Source organism: Pinus tabuliformis, chromosome 1_2 (assembly GCF_031772625.1).
Source record: "Pinus tabuliformis cultivar Carrire ecotype Pingquan chromosome 1_2, CPIR1, whole genome shotgun sequence".
NCBI classification, from domain to species: Eukaryota; Viridiplantae; Streptophyta; class Pinopsida; order Pinales; family Pinaceae; genus Pinus; species Pinus tabuliformis.
The window spans coordinates 648,476,867-648,499,175 of record NC_142298.1 but is presented as its reverse complement, the minus strand read 5'-3'; positions in this window follow the sequence as shown (position 1 = coordinate 648,499,175).

The following is a 22,309-nucleotide window of genomic DNA, read 5'->3' as shown; positions in this document are numbered from 1 at the left end:
GCCCCCTCGTCTTTATTTTCATCCGCCATGGGAGACCGTTGGGATATGTGAGGCTAGTCTTGCAAAGGTTTGACCAGTTCAAGACCTAACTCCTTATATCCCGACCTCATTGGGGACATGCAAGGAAAAACAGAAAAAGAGCAGACCGCTCTAATACCACTGATCCAGATTTAAACAAGAACGAAATAAAGTACAAAAATAAACACAAATACAGAGAACAGCATAAATAATACTTCATTTCATTAATGGAGATTACTAAAATATGCTTACAAACAGAAATGGAAATAAACTAGCTCGGGCAATGGTAGCTTATCTCTGAGAAGAGATTTGGCGGCTACATGCCTCTAAACTACCTTACAATTAGGCTCAAGGGCGTTTTATTATTGAATAATAAGAGCGAACCCTAAACAACCAAAACCCTAACCCGAGAAGATGTAACACCAAGAGTTTATGGGCCCTGTTGGAGTGAGTTGGACAGCCAACTTCCTGGGGTCGTGACTTGGTCATATTATCTCCGTTTGACGTGCATAATAACCTGTTGGAAAGATCTCTCCGAGGACTACGATAGAAAATATTATTTTAGACAGAAGATTGCTAACGGTATATTTCCAAAAAAAAGTTGTTTATGGCCTCAAAATGGCTCCTCCGAAAGTTTAGGACCCGAAAAACTGCTAAAAATAGTAAACTATGCTACAATTAAGGAAACTGAAAAAAATGAAAGAAGTAATGGTGGAAGTCCAATTGGAATTGGTGGGTGACCACCAATATCCACCTGGATCATTTTTGTACCAACAAATTATTTCCTTATCGGGACCAACAATCACAAGAAGTGGTTCGAAATATGGTATCGAAGATCTTTAAGAAGGAAATTAGGACCGGTGGGATAATTGAGTGGATTGGTTCATGTCAAAGCAGGCCACCCTTCGAAACTGATCTACCTCTAAGGTGAACGAAGAAATATTTTACTCAGAGGCTGCAAGCAATCAGTATGAGATATTCTGGTGCAAATTATTGAAGGAGCTGTACAACTGGTTACGGAGACTAAAAGTAAGAAACCAGCCAGAAGGACCGACATCAGTACGTCACGATTAGGTCCCTACAGATCTCACGGCGCTCCATAGCTTGGATAACAACCTGACGAGGGTAGTAGATTTCTAGGTACAAACTACCATATAGGGGTACGTGGTCGATTTTGCAATAGAGAGCTACCAGCCCTTCTCGAAAGCAGATGTAGTGTTCAGATTGGGGTTAAGAGGAAAACTATTGAAAGAGGTACCCATTTGGATTCAGATGTTGATGGTGGAGGAAGGTTTGATACCTTTCTAATGATTGAGAATGGTAGCGTAAAACTCCAGTACTGGGGGAAGGACCTAAGGTGAAGAACGCTACCATTTGGGGAACTCGGATGTTGCTTAAGGAATGGATATAGAAGGATCATGAAGAGCTAGAGATGTCAGAATGCAAAGGAGAGCGATGATAGTAGAAAGGTGGCAGGAAAGAGCGGTACAGGTGCTGAAAGAGAGAGTCAAGGACCCCACCAAGAAGGAGCGGTGTCGGAGGCTTTGAAGGAGATAAGTAAGATGGAAAAAGACCCAGAGCATGAGAGGTATGTCGACAGGACAGACGGAAGCCTAGAGAACGGTAGGAGTCCTCCCTCCTAGGTCGCAGGGAAGGTGTCAAAAGGAAGTGATTACAACAATCCCGAGGAAGAAATGGAAGATGTGATGTGCGATATGATAAGGCGATTGTTTATGGAGAATGATACTCCAGATAAAATCCGGCAGCCGAATCCCTAGTGTTCACCTCGACCTTCCCCTGGTGGTTTACAATAGCACTAGTAAATTTGTTGCTAAGTTACTTAAAGTGATACATGTACACATTGTGCATGTCAGATATAAGATGGGTTTTGGCACATCTAATAGTAGTGGGACTAGAAGTATTAGTAACATGGGATTTCAAGGATCTTAGTAGCCTCGAGCCCAAGGATCTGTGATCCTAGCATGTACTTTAACCAACATGAAAGGATCCTTTACTAGATATCCTGAGTTCTCCAGTCAGGGGAATGAGGATGTGGAACAACATTGGTACCTATGTGAAGCAATATGGGGAGCTCGCCAAACACCGAACAATGTGAAGTTGATTGAATTCCAGAGTACCCTGAGGGAGAGAGATTTAAGGTGGTTCATCAAATGGGCAGAGATAAATTAGAATCCCTCCATAGATGACATCAAGAAGAGCTTTGTGCAAGAGTTCAAACTACTGTAAACATATCAGCAAGGACTGTTGGAATTGTGGGATATCAAGCAGAAGGAAGGAGAGACTACTTGGGAATTAATGTAGAGGTTCAAATATGCAATCGGCAAGTTAAGCTATACAATAGACCCCAATCACTAGAGGGATTGGTTTATTAAGGTGATCCTACCCCTTACTCGGACCCCCTTAACACAATAAAAGATAGAAACTCTCCAAGATACTCTGGAGCAAGCAATGCGCATAGAGGCTATAGCAAGGTACCCCCATGAGTATCGGGGAGTGTTATAGATCCATTTGGGCACATCAACCCAACCTACAGATCAGTACTATTAGGGCCCATCAAACCCTAATTCAGTTGTTACATTCCCTAAATAAGTAAACCATCATAATGCCTAGCTTCCCAAGAAGTTTCATGACTGAAATCATCCAGAAACTGCCTCTAAGAAGATCAGCGCAGGCAAGCCTTCATTAGGGTGCATTGGGGTTTGGTAATATTCTTATCCATTGGATGCATCTAGAAGTTTCCCAAGTTTATCTACTCCTTTGAGCTCGTATTTGGATGAGGTAGGGAGTTAAGGAACATCAATCCCTTTATCCCTTCCTCCATGGAACTAAATCCTAATTTTGGGAGGGCATTCATTATCACCATTTATGGCATAACTTCCTTCATTCACCTATAAAAAGACCACTCATATAAGTGATCAAGGGCTGGAAATTATTGAATTATAGGGAGATGTTATTAGTATGAGACTTGAGTTGATTTCAAGTATTGTAATGATGTCAAAATGTCTTGCTTGTTATGAGGAGAGGATGGGATTGAACTGGAGGAGTGATTCTGAATCAAGCAAATTGGGTTATAACTCTTCCTTTTACTAATAAAGTGTTCAAAGCTTTTTCCATATGCTTTTGTTATTCATTTATGATTTCATATGTGTATCATGTACTTGATTCCATGCTATGTTTAATCAATAGATCATTATCATATGCTTTGATTGGTTTTTGTCTTCTGTCTGTGTGCAGGTACTCTTCAAGCGGATTAAGTACGGAGAGGAGTGACAGAATTGATAAAGGGAGATAAGGAGTAAGCGAAAGCTACAGGTAGGCTTCTTTATCTCTTATTTAATTTGTTGATCATAGAAAAAGTAGAGAATGCTTTTCACTATTTTTCTAGACTTAGCTACTAGTCTAGGGGTTTAAGAATTTATCCGTAAACACTAAAACTTCCCAAAACAAGGAGGAATGGGATCTCAGGATCCATCAATCATTGGCCTCCAAAACTAGATTGTCAGTCTGACGAAGAAGTTAAAGACTTACAATCAGTTTGGCTGGTGAGACCCAATGTATGGTGCACTCACTGCCTAACAAAGGGTCATGTAGCGATTGAATTCCCAAGACTGAGAGGCACATGTAGTTTAATGGGCCTTGTAGGATCATTAGGGGCCCCACCAACAGCAAGTGTTGCGGTGGTAGGATCACAAGGAGCCTTCCTAGGCTGGAATCCACCAGACTACTCTGAGGTTTGTAGAAGTTATGGACACATTTCGTGACTACGTCCAATATTACAGAAGTACTCCAATGTACCTAACAACAACTACTGTGAGTTTTGTGTATCCACAACTCACCACACCAACCAGTGTCATGCGTTGGATGCCTTAGCAGAGCGATTGGATCAGTCAACATTCAGGATTAATGAAATTGGTCGTGGAAGACAGAGAGGAGGTATGAGAGGAGGAAGAACATGGTATAGAGGACCCGTGAGGTGCTACAACTGCGACCAAGAGGGACACGTCGCAAGGGACTACCCACTCCTAAGAAGGCCTTGGTGCTCTCAATGTAGGGTCAATACACATGCCACAGAAGATTTCCCCGAGCTGATTGCAAGATGGGTTGAAAGGGCTAGGCAACAGGGAACTAACTTGATCAATGCAGAGCCAGGGACTGTTTACATCACCCCACTGTCCAATATAAACATAGTCACCTGAGGAGGTAAGAAGATAGGGGATGATCAAAGAGCATCATACCAACCCTCAATTGTTGGGGTGGCACCCCCAAAGCAGTCATACAACCCTACACAACAGAAGAAATACTATCAAGAAGCAGCCAAGTTGTTTGAGAACTTAACAGAGTCTCAAAAGGAAAAGGTACTGGACTCAGGCCCAGATGTGAGTTCTTGACAAATTAAGGAATGGTTCAGGCTATTCCTATGAATTGTTGATAACGAACAGATGCTAGGGGAGTTGCGCAGGAATCTAAAAGTAGTGTTACCGGAAGAAGAAGCAAGAGAAGGAGCAATCTTAGAAAATCTTCTTGAAAGACATACGAGGAGAGTCCAGAGGAACAAGAAAAGGATCAGTAGGGAATTTTGGATTGATGCTCAAGTTGTAGGATTCCAGATTAAAGATACAATGCTATATCTAGGGTCATATGTTAACATCCTACCCAGAAAAATGTGGGAAGTGTTGGGGAATCTGTAACTGAAGTACTCACCAATTCAACTGCGGATGGAAAACCAATACTGCATCTTACCCATCGAGAGGCTAGAAGATGTGGAGGTAGATCTGGCAGGGGTAAAGACACATGCCAAATTTGAAGTGATAGACATATTGGGCAACAAAGACCCCTACCCAACACATCTTAGTATCGACTAGGTATACGAGAACTATGCCATCATTGACCTTAAAAAGGAGTTTATGGTTTTTGAGGTAGAAGGGGTGTGGGTGATACAACCACTAGATCTGTACCAAGGTCCAAGATTCACTAAACTCGTAGATGATCGAGATGATCTTGGAATGCTAGATCAGTTGTACTGGTTAACTATAGGAAAAAGAGAATACTACATCAATCCCACAGCAGGAGGATCAGTTAGTTAGAGAAGCATACAAAGCTCACAAGTTGGCTCGAAAGCTTCTTGGGATGCTTGGCAGCAAGGAGGATATGAGGTTGATATTATACACTATGCCAAGATATGCCGAGTAAACTAGATTGGAACAGAGGTAAGTAATTATCCAACCTTCCATAGTATAGAATCAGTAAATGTTTTCCTAAATATAGTTCTATAAGGGAAAGCCACAAGGTCCCATTGTTGGACATTGCATTGCAAGACACCCCAGTGTGATGGTGGGGAGCACATCACAACACCCTTCATGACTGGGATAAGATCAAGCAAGCCATGAGGGAAAGGTTTAGGCAAGAAGGAGACCGCCCGCGGGAGATTGTGAAGTATAGGGGGAACTCTGATCCTGAGAAACATCTAGAGAACTGCATAGAGAGATGGAGAAAGGAGTGAGTCCCAAAGGATTTATGGGTACACATGTTCATACATACCTTGGGTATGATTCCCCAAGCATGGTATATATAGGAATAACTTCGAAGGCGAACCAGAGACTGGGACATTATGGCTAAACAGTTCAGTAGCAGTTTCTCATTCAGAGACAGTGATCGACCATTCACTGAAGCCCTACATGCCATCAAAAGAATTATTTTCACTGCAAGATAATTGTGGGAAGGGTGCATCAATGAGAGGTTCTTACAACACTTCTATGAATCAAGGTATCTGAAGTTCATGGCTTGCGGCAACGTTAATGCAAATCCATATGAGGATTACTTGGAAGGACTCAGGCACTTGATGTTTCAAGAAACTGAAGGAGAACGAGACATTCAAGAGGGAATTGCAATGGATGCCTCTCACTTGCTCCTAGAAAAGATGCAGAAGAAAAAAATTGGTTCAGAAGATAGACCTAATATGGTGTCCATTAGGGATTATTGGGATGAGAAAACAACTAAAGAAATTTTTTATTTGTTGTGTGAGTATGAGGACCTATTCCCAACTTCGGTCGCTGAGTTGAAAGGAATAAAAGGGGACATTGGGGAAATGAAGATTATGTTTAAGTCGGACACATGACCAATAAATCATAAACCATATAGGATCAACCCAAGGGTAAAATAGAAGGTCAAGAAGGAGATTGATAAGATGTTAGAAGCAGGACTTATATTCCAAGTAGATGAGGCAGAATGGATTAGCCCCATTGTAATACAAAATAAGAAGGATGCCATAGAAATCAGGGTCTATGAAGATTACAGGAGCCTAAAAAATGCATGTGTACATGATCCATTCTCGACGCCTTTTAGCAATGAGGTCTTGGATAACGTTGTGGGGAATGAAGCATACTCCTTCACCGATGGGTTCTTTGGATACCATCAAGTCCGCATAAAAGAAGAAGAAAAGAAGAAAACAATGTTCACCATAAAATGGGGATCTTACGCATATCATGTCATGCCATTCGGTCTGAAGAATGCACCTGTTGTTTTCTCCCTAATTGTCATAGATTCCTTCAGGGACTACATCCACTGATTCCTAGAAGTATACATGGACAATTAGACAATCTACAGTTTGTTGAAGAAGAATACCAACCTACTTCGAGTGATGTTTAATTGATGCAGACATCTGCAAATCTATTTAAACTTGAAGAAATGAATCTTTGCAATTCCATTCAGAACACTACTAGGCCATATTGTTTGCAAGGATGGTGGTTGCATGGACCCCGCAAAGGTTTCAGCAATCAAAAATATGGACCCACCAACCTTTGTGAAGCAGTTTCAATCAGCACTAGGCCACACAGGATATTATGGGTGATTCATCCACAACTACGCATCCATTACCTCTCCCATAGAGAGGCTGCTAAAGAAAACATAATCATTCAAGTGGACGGAGGTTTGTCAAGTAGCACTAAACATGCTAAAGGAAAAGCTGGTGAGCTCTCCCATTTTGGTATATCCAAACTGGGATAAATAGTTCCATGTACACATTGACGCATCAGGAATTGCATTAGGTGTATTATTGGCGTAAGCAGGAGAAGGGAACTTAGATCACCCAATCTACTTCACCATTTGGAAGCTACCAACCAAAGAAAATAACTATACTAGAACAAAAAGAGAAGCATTGTTCATGGTATACTCATTACAAAATTTCAGGCACTATCTACTGGGAGCTCCATTCAAGTTCTTCACGGACCATTCATCTTTGAAATATCTGGTCAATAAGCCAGTCCTGGAAGGAATAATTTGCAGATGGTTGTTGTTATTCCAAGAGTTCACGTTTGAAGTTGTTATCAGACTAAGAAGATTAAATGTGGTGCCATATCACCTTTCAAGACTGGATTCAAGGGAGAATGCAGGGTCACAGCATGACCAACTACCAAATGTTGATTTTTTCTGCATAGAGACCATACTAGATTACTTGGAGGAGATCGTTGCTTTCCTGGCGACAAGGCAGTGCCTAGAAGGATACACAGTAACGAAAAAAAGGTACCTAGTAGTACGAGCAGCAGACTATCAGCTAATTGTTGGGCATCTATACAAGCTAGGAAATAATCAAGTCCTGTGACATTGTCTCCTTCAGCACAAAAGGCACGAGGTGCTATGGGAATTCCACGTTGGGGTTGCGAGGGGGCATGTCGGCGAAAAGGCTACTGCAAGTAAAGTCTTATAGGTAGGGTTGTGGTGGCCCACCCTCCAAAAGGAAGCTAAGGAATATGTAAAGGAATTTGATGTTTGTCATAGGGTCAACAAGCCATCGCATCGGGATGAATTACCTTTACATCCAGTACACACAGTACAGATTTTTGAAAAATGGGTAGTAGACTTCGTCGTTTCGATTACGTCACCAACACATCATTCTCACACAAGAAATATTATCATAGCTACCGTGTACCTCACTCGGTGGGTAGAGGAAGCGCTAGTAAAGGACTGTACAGCTGATACAATTGCGAGGTTCATCTTCGAAAACATAATATCCAGGTTCAGGTGCCCAAAGATCCTAACCAGCGATCAAGAGACTCACTTCATAAATTAAACAGTTACATCTCTCCTGAAGAATTTATTGGTCCAACATCATAAGAGTAGCCCTTACCATCCTTATCCTAATGGCACAGTCGAGGCTTTCAACAAGATACTTGAGAAGGGTCTAACAAAGATTGTTTCAGCAAATCGAGATGACTAGGATGAGTGGGTGTCAGCCACGTTGTGGGCATACAGGACGATGGTAAAGCGGTCACAAAAACAAACACCATTCCAATTCGTGTACGGGAGAGAAGCGGTAGTAACAACGGCATTCACTGTACCAAGCATCTTCATTTCTCAGGCTACTAGAATGACAAACGATGCATCCTTACAAAAGAGGTTGGAGGAGCTAATGGAGTTAGATGAATCAAGGTTTTTAGCTTAATTCCACCAATCAGTCGAGCAATGCAAACAGAAGGCTTGGAATGACAGGCACATTAAGAAAAATCCTTTCGTAGTTGGAGATCATTTTCTGTTATATGACAGAAAATTTCAGAAGTTCTTGGGCAAGTTGCAAATGCATTGGTTGGGTCCATTTATATTTGTGAAGATCAAAGAGTCTGGTGTGGTGAAGTTAGCGCAACTAGACAGAATATTGTTACCAGGATGGGTGAATGGTGCATGCCTGAAACCTTTCCACAAGTCCAGAGTCATATCATCAAATTGAAGGGGTCTCAGAAATGGGCCCATAGGTAGGTTTAGATTCAATAACACTTAGTCATTCACATTTTCATTTCTTTTCCAACAATAAATCACGCATGTCAATTCGGTGGCGACATCAATGTCATGACACCGCAACCTACTTATGGTTAGGGTAGGTGGTCACACACTTTATGAGTCTTATCCGTTGTACTCAGAGTCTTTTCCATAATAAGTAGGAAATAATACACCTGTCAGATAAATTTCTGTAGGATCTTTTCCCGTTATGGAAGAAATTAACTAATAAGTATCTGCCATTCTGGAAACTTTGTTACCCATACGCTCCACTTTTTCCTTTCCCGTGCTACGTCATCTGAGTTAAGTCCAGGTCAAGCGACGAAAGAGTAACATGATTGAGTCTGCATAGGGAAAGTTTTCATAGTAATTAGTTAGCTATTCTAGTCAGAAACATTATGTCGAAGCTAGTCTACTTGATCTGCATGGCTACAAAGAAGTTCCAAAGTTTCAAATGTAGGTGGTAGAAGAGTATGAATTTTAATCTTAGCATCAGTAGCAGTAGAAGTGCAGTAGTTATCAACCTCTAGTAACCATAATTTATCAGAGGCATAGCAAAATGAAAAAGGCCATCGTATCAATCCCTGAGGATAAATTGGATGAACACAGTGAAAATCTCGAAAATCTATATGGCAAGTATGATAAGGCAATAGTAGTGGATAATGATCTTTTCGACTGTTTCCAATTCCCAACCTTAAAATGAGAAGTCTAGACAGAGAAGGTTCCCAAGGGGGATGGTACCAAGGTCACAAGAGTTACATATACATTCAAGGGGCTTTAGCACTCAACATTGACCAACCTCAAAAGTTTACAAATTTTTGGGACACAATTGGCTGCAATGAAGTGTACCAACCTCCTTGTAAGCAGGATGCATGGCGGGTCATTGTGGCTAGATAAGAAATACCCAATTCATGTAGATGAAATCCATTGATTAACAAGACTCTCGGTACCCGAGTGGCCACAGAAGAAATGGAAGTCGACTCAATAGAGTGGTACACCAGGTCACTCCAGGGTAATGGCACTCAAATGTCCTCAGGGGTATCCTTACTCCTAGGGTCAGGCCCACTTCCAAGTGAGGATCCGATCACCTCCACACTACAGTCTACAGGAACTGAACCCTTCCAGCCCACTTTTTATATAAATTTCCTTGTAGTCCCAGACCCCGTTATTATTCCACCCACTCCTTAGTTCACCACAACATCCCAGCCAACCACCTCACCCTGCACCCACTATAAAAAATCCATTGCCAGCTGCCTACCCTTTTAAAGTAACTTCCCATATCCACACAACATGCATACAAAGACTCTCCAACATTGGTCATCCTTGGAGTTGTTTGGATTCATCCAAGAGGTTGTGTAGCAAGCAGAGAGAATACACAACGACCTCGTCCAAGAGCATAAGTAGCAGAAACAACAGTTGCAGGTGCTCATAAAGGAAAGAAATCAGCTCAAATAGGTAAACCAGGACCTCCAGTCACAAGTAAGCCAAGTCACTGATAAGCTTCAAGTTCTCTGGCCAAAAAAATTTTACCTTGTTATCGAAGATCCAGAAGATTTTTCATCCTGCACATTGGTTGACTGCTGCGACCACATTTAGGTAGTGTGCTCGGGCTTGCTAGCCATAAACACTGAGTTGAATAAGAACTTAGAAACAGCCAGATCGTCACTACCTAATTTGACTGCGAGCTCCACCTAGGAAATTGACCAGAATCTCACCACTGTTGTCGCAATAAAGTAGTCCCTTACTGAAGCCCTCATTGATGGATATGACCTAATGGACCGGGTACATGATTGGTCGAGAACCCTGGCTCAAAAGAATCAACTGGTCTACCCTCTTCATGAGCAGCTACAAAAATACATCGCAGATAGAAAAAACTACATGGACTCAGTTCGACCGTAGCAGATTGATGAAGAGATCGCCTCCATCGAGGCCAAGTCCAGCAAATAGAGGAAGAATCTGCAAAGACCAAAATGAAGGAATGTGCCCTCTGACCACTGGTCCACTGCCATGTTCTTGCTCTACGGGAGGTCTGCAACAACATTGAAGCACAGTGGAGCACACTACACAGCAGTAGACCAGATCAGCCAACCTCCATCACGACGGACGATTTCATTCAACAATCCAACCCCATCACGACTGCATGGCAAGCAGCACTTGATGATTACACCTGCTTCCAGTAAGAAATGGCCATGGATGTCCCTAAATTGAGGCCTTCATTTGGAAAACAAGTCCAACCTTTGATTGAAAAAGAAGGCCAACATGTAGCAGAAGCAGCCAAAGTAGTAGCCCCACAAAAGGAAGGACTCGCACAATAGTAGGCAGGAACAGCGGAAACATCAGCAGCACTAGAGACCGGACCCATGATACTCGAGATATATTGACTTGGGGACAATTCAAAGAACTGTGGTCGGGCTTGTTAGGGCCTTTGTTTTGAATTTTGAAGTTTTATAGGAACCAAGGTGAAGAACAGGTGGCGAGAGCAATGGTTGAGTTGCGGAGATGACAACCAAGGATGGAGACAAGGACATATAGCAAATAGGAAGTTGCAGCAAGGTGGTGAGAACAAACAAGAATAGCTGAGTGGACAAGAGGGAGGGCGGAAAGAAGCCAAGGGTAAGGGAAATCGAACAAAACTAGCAGTGGGGACGGTGAAAGAAAAGATAAAAGCAGAAGATAGCAAGGGAAAGGGGTTGGTATCCGATAGAGGTCAAAAATTTAGAAGAACAGGGTCCTGAGGACCTAAGAAGTCATGGAAGGGCCCGAGCTAGACTCGAGTAGAGGGCTAAGGCATCTCGTGTTTATGTCATTCCATGTGTTTGATGAAAGGCTTTGTGCCTTATGTATTTTGTATTGAATGCTCATTATGTTGATGTTAATGAATGAATGAGATAGTTTGGATATCATATTATGGCCAGGTGCATTGTTCTAATTTATGGACTTGCTCAAATTTTAATTAATGGGTGTTTGCTTGATGAATATAATGATCGTAATACTATGATGTTGTGATGAATCATCTCTTTGAGCTATTGATGGTTGATGTTTGGATCTCCCTTGATACCCCTCCAACCCTTCCTGTCTTCGATCACGGCACACCTCGGGTGAGACTCCTTACCCCTCAGGTAAGGTGAAAATTTCGGTGTTTTCCTAGACTACAGCGAAGCCTTGTTGACCCCTTGTGCCTAAACCCAGGGTCTCTTCCCTAATAACATTTTTGTGCCAACAAGAAGGCTTATGCACCTCCAATATCTGTAAGGAAAAATTGTGTCATGGTAAATAGAATTTGAAAGACTATTTTTTCTTCTTTTGCAGATGCATAAATCAAAGGTAAATTTTTGCCAAATCTGTGGATGACCAACTAAGGATTGCATCCTAGAAGGTGATGAAAAACTGAGAGTTGTGTGCATGCTTTGTGGCAATGTTTTCTATGAGAACCCTAAAATGGTTAAAGTCTTTTTAATTTTTTTGATAATTCAAAAGATTTTTTTATTAGTGGGCATCTATCCAATATTTCAGAAAATATTATATCAAAAAATAAATTGCTTTTATTTTTTAGTGCACCCATCGTTAACCGTATAAAGCGTACCGATACTCATGCATGTGCAGGAAGGAAGGTTTTATCTCCATGACTTTATCACTTAACAGCTGGAATATAGGAATCAAAGCTACCATCACTCTGCAGTTGCAATAGAGCAATCACATCTACTAATTCTTAGGACTTAGAGTAGCAAGGGTGCATCACGTGAATTTCCCTCTACGCGCTTACTGGTCCCGAAGTCATCAATTTGAACTATCCCAACCAATGTGCGATAATTAAATCAGCGTGGAGAGTAACTATATTTGTAACTAAATAATAACAACTAATAATAATGTAGGAATATAGATTTTGTCAAAGTGAGCTTAATAACTAGCCTTAGTTTTAATATTATCTGAATAGAAACCCTGTAATTGCTCATGTAAAATGTAGTACAAAGGTCAGTTCAAATTTCACTCTCGTGTTTAAAAATGTTAAGAATAACTATTTTTTATTAATGGGTTCATCACTGCCTATTTAAAAATTTTCTCAGAACTTTGTTTTGAACAGTCAACAAATAGTGGACTATGGCAAAATATAACCTTCCTAAACTTTAATATGTATTGAACAGCGAGGTGGTAAGCATTCATTTCCTAGTAAATTCACATTAAGACCAATATCATTCAATAAATGATTGGCCATTCGGCAAAGGATATAATACAAATGAACATGCCTGGTTCAAATGAGGAGGCTAAGGACGCTGACAGAGTTCTTGTAGCAGCGACAAGGTGCAACCAACCTTGGCACCAACCAACTAACATTGTGTAGAAATCCTGCAAAACCTCCTCTAGCACCAACCAACCCTGCAAAATAACCAACAAAAAATTAACAAGTCTGCAAAAAACCATAAATTAAAAAAATTAAAAAATTAAAAATAAAAAAAAATAATAATAATAATAAATAAATAAATAAAAAATAAAAATATGGAAAAAATAATAAGTCATGCACATACGTGTACTTGATCGTTTCCTCCAATGCACTGATGGGCCAACCGAACTAACAGCGCAATAAAAAAAAATAACAATAACAAACTAACAATACAGAAAAATTTTCAACGGCATCAGGGCCCTCATATATATAGACTTTTTTTGGCTGAAAAAATAGTTTGGTCGAATATATAGTTCGACCGAATTATTTGTTCAATTGAATTATTTGTTTAGCCGAAATAGATAGTTTGGTCGAACTATTTTATTGCCGATTTTTTCACCTCCGAAAAAAAATATGTTTAAGGGTTGGTGTTAATCTAAACAACCAATTGTTAGGTCGAATGTTAGTATAATAGTTCAGCTGAATAAATATAGAAAATTCGGCCAAAGAAAATTTTGGTTCAACCGAACAATTGAGATTGTGAATTTTTCAGGGCCATTTCTCACAAAAGTGTAACCCAGCTTCATGTTTTCACCCTCATCTTTTGTTGTAGTAGAAGTTTGTTTCCTTTGTTACTTTGCAGAGAAAAGCGCTACTGGCATGTTCAATTTTTTTAGCATTGTCTTATTATGCAAAGCATCTGAGTTTTTCGTTTCGTATAGGTGCATGGAGTCTTGAAATGTTTGTAGCTCTTCATGTGTAAGAGAGGAATTTGTCCTTGACATTAGGATTTTCCAATCTTCAAGTGTAGGTGTTCCATTTCTAAGGTATGTGAGGATCTGGCATAAAGAAAACTGGGAAGGGTTAGCACCTTGCTGGCAAAGAGTAGTTGAAAGTGTTATGAATGTGTTGAAGTTGCGCCAAAGCAAAATGCCACATGATGTGCCAACATATAGAGGAATTTACTTCATAGGTGGTAGTTGGCCTAAATCTCCAACAAGGATAATCGAGCGATTACTGAATGGTGCATTTCGATGAAGGGGGAATGCCTCTCTTAGGCAATAGTCAAAGCGGGAAAGCATTTTTGGACTGATGAAGCTCATCCACGAATGAGGATGGACTCTACATGGCAGAGCTTCTCTTGCAAGTGTAGGAGTGACTGTCCTTCAAGAGGATTCATTGATTGGATAGGGATATGAAGGGCAGAGTGGATTTAAAAGGAAATTTATGTTGAAAGCTGCAACACTGGTGGGTGCAAGTAACAAGAAATGGTTTGCGCTTGTTGGGGAGTTTTCCACAAATGCACATTGCAGAGATCTAATTAAATGAGATTTTCTTGTCCCAATTGTCCGTTGTATGATGATTTTGAATGGGGGTTTTGGTGAAGGGTTTTTGAAGTGAGAAAGAACAATGGTAAAAGTTTTTTTTGAGTGGGAGAGAAGGTGTGATATTGGGGAAGGTTTGAAAAAGGATGATGTTGGTTTTAAATGTTTGAGCGGTTGAATTCAATGAATTTTATGGTAGTTTCTTGCAAGTGGAGAGGGATAGAAGTATGCGACCAATTGTGGTTAGCATCGAAGTCACGATGGCCAATCATTTCAAGGTCATCAATTTCAATGTTGTAGCCTGGGTGGATGTGAGAGAGGATTTTCCATTCATTCATTTACATGGGGTCAGGAGGGGGATTGGAAGGAGTAGCCATAGGAGTAGATTTATCTTCAAGCTATGGGGTTTGTGGGTTTTCATATTCTTGATGAACATGCCATGGTGTATATGTCCCATTATTTTGTTCCCAGTGTGCAATTATTTCCTCATCGATGGAACCAGTGTCATTTGGAAGTGTGCGGAAAGGGAAATACAATAGTATTTCACTCCAAAAAAAAGTGGCATAACAAGGATCATGAGAAGAAGGGATGGAAATGTATCATAGAAAAACATGTACAATCATTGGAGGGAATATTTGTTTCCATTAGCTTTTCTTTTGGAAAACATAAAATAACCAAGAGCGTGCATCTTTAAGGAGGGGCAACAATTCCAGTGAAATAGGTCTATTCATGTATGCAAGGATAAAAGTTGGTGTCAAAAGGGGATTCTCATAATCATGAGAAACACATATGAAAGCAGTGATGTTAACATTCAAAGGAACAAATGTATGACTACAGAGTGAGAGGGGTAGTTTTTGTAACATATGGCATACTTCTTGTGCACCAATGTCTCTATCTGTAATGGTTTTTGTAAGGAGTTTCTCGACTATAGTAATAGTAGGTTCTTCTAGAGTAGCATTTTGCGAGAGACATGATAACATTTGGTGGTAGCTCTCTAATCTTGTTTATTCTTTTGCTAAAAACTTTGAAATATAGCTTAACACAACATGGCATGATAGAACGGGTTCACAATCAACATTTTCTCTCTAGATAGAAAGTATATCGGCATTGTGGATATTCAATCTATCATCATTGCAAGAAGGGATATAGGTTTTTCTACCTTTATCATCAATCAAAAGTGAAGATGTGGAGTTTAAGTCCCACGGTACTCCATATCAACAACTAAGAACATTGTCTTTTTTGCGAAGGCGGGAAGATTCATGACACTTTGTGTGACATAGAACACAGTTGACAAGCTCTTCATAGTCTTCAAATCGAGTCGACGTGAAGATTGATGTTGTGTCAAGAAGACATGGGTTATGAATTGTTGATTGGTGAAGAACAAGATTGTGATGTTGGGGTGTTGTGGATTCCAATCAATTACGTAGTGATCAAAATATTTATGAGCATCAGCAACTTTTGTTTCATTGTTCCAATCGAGAGTGTCCATATTTGGTGCATCTTGCAACCAAAGGAAGCCATGTATGTGTGTGGATCCTCTATGTTTCCATTCGTACCTAAATATGAGATGAAAGTCAAAAATGGTTCAGACATTTTTGTAATGTATAAATTAATGCAGAGAGAATGTAACACCCTCCTCACACATCTACCCAAGTAACTAGCCAACTAGGGTAAACATGCGATGAGAGGCTACTATGATTGGATTAGACCTCCTAAGTGACCTTAAGGGAGTGGAATCGACGGAAACATCACACACAGTCATCCAACATCAGCTTCAAGACCCACAAAAACCAATCCAACACTTCAAACAGCTTTCGCTTGGGTCCTACTAAAGTTTTGACCATCTTAGGCCTCATTCGCTCCCATGTTATAAGCAAGAAAGCATCCAGAGACCCAAAGTCGCTCTCAAAGGCTTGCCTTCCAGTAACCAGAGACTAAATTTGTCAGTGCTATGCCAGCAACTCCAGGATTTGAGCCACTTTTTCAGGCCCATAGCCCAGTCACTGCCTAGAATGGAATGATAACTCGGGAATAGTAAAAGAACAAGGAAACAATGATGCAAAAGTAATAAGTTGAACAAGACCTTCATCAGAACCCTACTAGCCATGCCCGACATTTTGTCAAACGTATCATTAACATGTAACCTACAAGTGTAAACAACATAATTAAGTGTAGGGATGTGATACTTATCCGAGAATCACTATGAACCATTGTTCCCTCATTTCATTTTTTGCATTATCATCTATTAGTCCATAGATACATTATACATTCATTTACAAGTAAAAACATGCTAAGAGCCATACATAGTCGTTGACATAAAACATACATATAACCAGCATAATAGTGATAGAACTATCATAAGCATATCAACCATGAAATCCACATATACATCAATACATTTGCACATGAAAATCAAGGGAATGAATTTCTCATTAATGAATGCAACAAAACCAACAGAAGATGGGAATACCACATTCCACCCAACCATAGAATGGTTGAGCTAAATCTCTCTTCATCCATTCACCCCCGTGCCATATTCCAAGCATGAATCTGGGACTCAAATCAAAAGAACCAACCAAGGCATACCAAGGCTAAACCATCTCACCCTCATCAATAGAAATCAGGCTTTATCGTAATCCATCCTAGATCACTAGGTCAACATAATGAACACATCATAACAGGATTTATTGTTATCTCCACCTGATCACTAGGCCAAAAAAGCATGGATTCCATTGGATTTCTCCACCTAAACCATGAGGAATTTTCCTATCTCCTAGTCTATCAGGATTTACCATAATCCAAATTCAGTTCACTAGGCCCTAAACCGAGACCCCAATCTCTAAGGCTTTATCGCAATCCATAGTGGATCACTAAGCCCTAAACCGAGACCTACTCTCCAGGATTTACCGCATATCCAAATCTCAGGATTACTAGGCCCAACGGAGAGCAAACCACCTCTTGGCTTTACCGTATATCCTGTCATTCACCAGCAAGGATTCCTAGGCCATCTGAGGCAACACAAAATATGGCTTTACCGCAACCCACAATCTGGTTCAGGAGTTACTAGGCCATGTGTTCTATCATTTCGGGGATCCATCTCACTCAAATTCGAATCCATCCGGCAATCCATCCCCACCAAAACATGAGAACCCCATCACACCATGGTTATCCGAAAATGGAAAGGCTAGGATGAAAACACTGTTACACCTAGAAAAACCCATGCCACAACAGCAAAAGAACCACATCCAATACCATGCATGCCAAATCTAGCAAGGAAAATACACGTGCAAGTCGATACCTACAATGAAGTTTGTTGTAGTTACTTGATCCTGCCTTTCCCTGCTTGATATTTTCTTCCTCTTTCCTTCTTTCCCTTTCTTGCTCCAATGCCAAAATGCTCCAAGAAAACTCTAAGTATCCTAGAGTGAGATAGAGAGAGAGAGAATAATGAGAGAGCTCCAAAACTGAACTAACAATAGGCTACCAACTGATCCTCAGAAGCCTTTTTATGAATGAGGCCTCTATTTTCTTCATTTTCCATTATGTTCCTTCTATTTCCTCCTTACATGCAACATGTGACCTTTCACCTCCCTTTTCTCATAATTTCCATTATTTTTGTAAATAAATGTGCCAAAAATGCCATTTTTCCTTTCCAAATCCTTAGTCATTGCCTTTGCCAATTTCCTTAGCCATAAACAACCAAATGAAAACCCCCTAGGATGTATTGCCCAACATTTAGCTTGGAACAAGTGTCCCATCAACTGTGGTTATTATTTTTTCCTTTATTAACTTTTATTACATGGAATTGTCACTAGGGTTGTTACAAAACCCTCCCCCTTGGGGAACACTGTCCTCAATGTTAGTCCACACCAAGACCTCAGCAAAACTGCTGAAAAGCAAACATACTGCCCATGGAAATTTATAACATAGCTTAATTCAATATTTACAATGATCACCCTACTGAAATCAAACCAACATAACAACATAATTACATGACATCATAATGACATGATACCCATACGGCTTATTCGAGCTTCATAACTTAGCTCATGGTGGTATTTACATCCATATACATATGTACATATAGCAATATCATCAAAACATATACCAAAACATATACTAAGACATTATGAAAATCACACCAAAAGACCATGCCAAAACTGCTTTCCCTCAACCGAAAAACAAGGAAGGATACATAGACCGCATCTCATCCGCCATCTCCCATGTAGCTTCATCAAGCCCGAAGTGCTTCCACTGCACTTTAACTTGCTCGATTTCTCGATTCCGAAGCATGAGCACCTTTTTCTGCCAAATACACTAAGGCTCCGGTTAGAATTCTCCATCTAGTTCCAACTGTAATACAAACCAGTCAATCACATGATCAAGATCTTTAACATACTTCTTAAGCAATGATTCATGAAAAACATCATGGAATTTCATTGTCAGAGGTAGTGCAAGTCGATAGGGTACTGGCCCAATCCTCTCAGTGATACTGAAGGGTCCACAAAATCGTGGTGCAAGCTTAGCACAAGATCCAATCTGCAAGGAGATCTTCTTCGGTTTGATGCGTAATTACACCTAATCCCAAACTTGGAACTCCTTGAAAAACATGTTATGATTTGCATAGATTTTCTGCCTATCCTGTGTTGCCTTTAGATTCTTCTTTATAACCTACATTTCTTGTTCCATGTCTGCCAACATCTCTGTTCCAATCAACACCCTGTTAACCGGATCACTCCAACTGATGGGAGTATTGCAACTCCACCCATACAATGCCTCAAAATACTCATCCTCAATGACTCTTGATAACCATTGTTGTATGCGAACTCTACTAATGGAAAATACTCCTCCCATTTCCACTGTTGATGCATCACATACATCCTCAACATGTCCGCCAATATCCTGTTGACCCTATCTGTCTGCGGATGATAAGTTGTACTGAAGGCCAACTCTGTGCCCAAATGTGCAAATAACTCTTTCCAAAACTTGGAAGTGAACTTTGCATCCTTGTCTGACATAATCTTCTTTAGAACACCATGCAACCTGACCACATCTCTAATGAATACCTGTGCTACTTCGCTAGCTGAGAATTTTGACTTCACTGGAATGAAATGTGCAACCTTTGTCAACATGACCTTGATAACCATGATGGAATCATGATGTTTCACTATTTTCGACAACCCTATAATGAAGTCCATGGAAATGACCTCCCATTTCCACTCTGGAATTGTGATCGGCTGTAGCAGTCCACCTGGATGTTTGAACTCTACCTTCACTCATTGATAATCAAAACACCTAGCCACAAACTTTGCTACATCCCTCTTGAGATTCGGCCAATAAAAAAAAAATCTCCACTGTAGTCAGCATCTTTTGATAACCCGGATGACCTGAATAAGGTTTCACATGAAACTCTCTGAAGATCACCTTCTTAAGCTCGTTGTTATCTGAGACATATATCTTGTCTCTAAATTTGACCAATCCATCTATTGTAAGATAATGATCCATAACCAATGAACTTGCACCTATACCTGTACTTGTACATGTGCCTGTACTTATACTACCACTTGTACTTGTACCACTACATGTAACTATACTTGCACTTGTACTACCACTTGTACCTATACCAGTACCCTACTGCAACCTGTGCACAGCTCCATATACATGACATCCTACTGACCTGCTTGCAAGATCCTATCTTGTAGATCTATCCCATAGGAGCTCATAGTTGCCAAGTGATTTACATGTACTTTCCTACTGAGAGCATCTACCACCCTGTTCTCTTTTCCTTTGATGTAGCTGATCTCAAAATCAAACTCACTAATCGTGGCCAACCATCTAGCCTGCCTGGCGTTCAGATTTGGCTATTCAAATAAATACCTCAACCCAATATGATCACTCATCAATACAAGCCTCCTGCCAAGAAGATAGTGTCTCCACATCTTCAATGCATGTATAATCGCTACTAACTCAAGATCATGTGTCGGGTAGTTCTGCTCATGCTCATTCAGTTTCTGCGACTCATAGTATACCACCTATCCATCCTGTATAAGGACTCCATCAAGTCCTCTGTTGCAAGCATCCGTGCATGCTACAAAATCTTTGTCCAAATCTGCAATGGTGCATGTGTCAACAACTTCTTAATTTGCTCAACGTTAGCCTCACACTCCTCTATCCATTCAAGCTTCTTACCTTTCCTCTGCAATGATGTGATAGGATAAGAAATTTGTGAGAAGTTCCTAATGAACCTCCTATAGTAGCCTTCTAACCCCATGAAAGATCTCACCTCATCCACATTATTAGGAGCTACCCACTCCATGATGGCCCTTATCTTCTCTGGATCTACTACAATGAACTCCTTAGAGACAACATGTCCCAAGTAATGTGCCTCAGTTTGAAAGAAATTACACTCGTTGAGTTTAACATACAACTGATGCTCCCTCAGCAATGCTACTAAATGTTCGGCATGCTCTTCCTCATTTTTAGAATAGACCAATATATCATCAATGAACACAATGACAAACTTATCTAGATATGGATGCAACACACTATTCATCAAGCACGTAAATGTAATTAGAGCATTAGTTAATCCAAATGGAACAACGACAAACTCATAATGCCTATACCTGGTCCTAAACGTAGTCTTGTAAATATCCTCCTCTTTTATGCGTACATGATGGTATCCCTATCTCAAGTCGATCTTGGAGAACAATGTTGCTCCCTTCAGCTGATCGAACAAGTCATTAATCCTCGGCAACGGATATCTGTTCTTGATGGTCACTTTTTTCAACTGCCTGTAGTCAATGCATAATATAAGAGTTCCATCTTTCTTCTTCACAAACAATATAGGTGCACCCCAAGATGATACATTTGGCCTAATGTATCCCTTGTCCAACATTTCCTTCAAATGTAGCTTTAACTCAACCAACTCAGGTGTGCTCATCCTGTAAGGGGCTTTTGATGCTGGAGTTGCCCCTAGCACTAACTCAATCAAAAATTCTACCTCCCTGTGTGGTGGAAACTTTGTAATGTCCTCAAGAACTACATCCTGAAACTGCTGCAAAATTGGGTACCTACTCAACACGTCTTCATCCTCAACCTCCTTACCCTTATCACTAGAAATGTGTACTGCAAACAACATACACCCTTTCCTGTGGCTACGCTTTGCTTGCATAGTTGTCACAATCCTAACTAATGTGGATTTCTTCTTACCCAACAAGACTCTTGGTTCCCCATTGTCATCAACACACTCAATAGCTTTGTCATAATAGTCTACCTTGGTTCTATGAAGATACAACCAATCCATGCCCAACAACATATTGTATGATCCCAACGGTTGTACATTTTGATGTGTTGCGGTAGGCATGCCATTCAAATCAAATGGACAAGCTCTTACCTAATCATGAACTCGCTTCTTTGTACTTGTAGCCAACTGCACTAACCAAGACTCTACATGTAATTCCTTACTCAAACCACACTTATCCACCAAATCAATACTAACATAGCTATAATTAGATCCAGGGTTAATCAAAATATAAATAACTTAAACACAAATCTTACTATCCATCTCAATGGTAGATGCCTAGTGTTCTGCCTGTTTTTTGTCCATTACTACATAAATACGAGGAATACTCTGGCCAACATCCCTAACAGTCTGTGCCTCCTGTGCATTGTATATGTGAGGCCTACCACCCTAATTCTATGGAAAATCTATCTTAAGGTGTTACTTGCCACATGCCCAACACTCCAACTGACCAGTACCAACAACTTTATGATGTTGTGACTCATGTCCCTATCTAGCTAC